Source organism: Eleutherodactylus coqui, unplaced genomic scaffold (assembly GCF_035609145.1).
Source record: "Eleutherodactylus coqui strain aEleCoq1 unplaced genomic scaffold, aEleCoq1.hap1 HAP1_SCAFFOLD_649, whole genome shotgun sequence".
Classification (NCBI taxonomy): Eukaryota; Metazoa; Chordata; class Amphibia; order Anura; family Eleutherodactylidae; genus Eleutherodactylus; species Eleutherodactylus coqui.
The window spans coordinates 23249-25000 of record NW_027102489.1 but is presented as its reverse complement, the minus strand read 5'-3'; positions in this window follow the sequence as shown (position 1 = coordinate 25000).

Here is a 1752-nt window from a genome sequence, read left to right as displayed (position 1 = left end):
GCCAGGGGCGTCGTGACGTTCGCGCGCGCCTAGCCGCCGCCAGAACAGGCCGGAAAGGTTGAGCTGCATACGGATCTAAGCCGTTGCCCAAGCTAACTCTGGCCCGTGTGACCGACACAGCCGTGGCACGCGCTTTCCTACGACACTCGACCACCTGGCTCCCCTCGGCCTGGGAGGCACTCTCGGGGCGGGGGGCACCGCAGCCCCCCAAGGTGGCTTCGTACACCTCTTGAACGTTGGGGCCCGGCCGCTCGGAGAGCGGGGTCTACCCGGGCAGACAGCCTGTCGGCCCCGCGGCCTGGACAGGCGGAGTGGGGACAAGCCAAGGCTACCGGCGGGCCTCGGACGGCCAGGGGTGGAAGGGCTCCACCTCAAGGTGGCTTCGTACACCTCTTGAACGTTGGGGCCCGGCCGCTCGGAGAGCGGGGTCTACCCGGGCAGACAGCCTGCTGGCCCCGCGGCCTGGACAGGCGGAGCGGGGAACCTTGCGCTCGGGGGCTCTGCTCGGCCCAGAGAGTGGGGTGCGGGGCGCCGTCGCCTCGCTGGAACCAGGGGCGTCGTGCCATTCGCGCGCGCGCGCCTAGCCGCCGCCAGAACAGGCCGGAAAGGATGAGCTTCATACGGATCTAAGCCGTTGCCCAAACTACCTCTGGCCCCTGTGACCGACACAGCCGTGGCACGCGCTTTCCTACGACACTCGACCGCCGGGCTCCCTCGGCCTGGGAGGCACTCTCGGGGCGGGGGGCACCGCAGCCCCCCCAAAGGTGGCTTCGTACACCTCTTGAACGTGGCGCCCGGCCGCTCGGAGAGCGGGGTCTACCCGGGCAGACAGCCTGTCGGCCCCGCGGCCTGGACAGGCGGAGCGGGGAAAAGCCTAGGCTACCGGCGGGCGGGATCGACCGGGAAGCCGCCGTGGGGGAACACAAGTTGGACGCCTCGCGCCGTCGCGGACCACCGTCCTCCGTCTCTCTCCCTCTCTCGGAAGGGAGGCCGCCCGAGGCGCACGGGCCTCGGACGGCCAGGGGTGGAAGGGCTCCACCCCGAGGTGGCTTCGTACACCTCTTGAACGTTGGGGCCCGGCCGCTCAGTGAGAACGGGGTCTACCCGGGCAGACAGCCTATCGGCCCCGCGGCCTGGACAGGCAGAGTGGGGGAAAGCCTAGGCTACCGGCGGGCGGGATCGACCGGGTAGCCGCCGTGGGGAACACAACTCGGACGCCTCGCGCCGTCGCGGACCACCGTCCTCCGTCTCTCTCCCTCTCTCGGGAAGGGGGGCCGCCCGAGGCGCACGGGCCTCGGACGGCCAGGGGTGGAAGGGCTCCACCCCGAGGTGGCTTCGTACACCTCTTGAAGGTTGGGGCCCGGCCGCTCGGAGAGCGGGGTCTACCCGGGCAGACAGCCTGTCGGCCCCGCGGCCAGGACAGGCAGAGTGGGGAAAAGCCTAGGCCACCGGGCGGGATCGACCGGGTAGCCGCCGTGGGGAACACAACTTGGACGTCTCGCGCCGTCGCGGACCACCGTCCTCCGTCTCTCTCTCCCTCTCTCGGAAGGGAGGCCGCCCGAGGCGCACGGGCCTCGAACGGCCAGGGGTGGAAGGGATCCACCCCCCCCGCGGGAAGGGGACGCGCGGCGGCACCCGGACGCGGGAGCGTTGACCCGGGGGTCTTTACTCCGCCGAGGCGTAGCCCGGAGAAGGAGCGAGACCGGCCGGCGGGGGTGGAACACCCCCTCATGCCTCGCTCCTTCTGGGGAT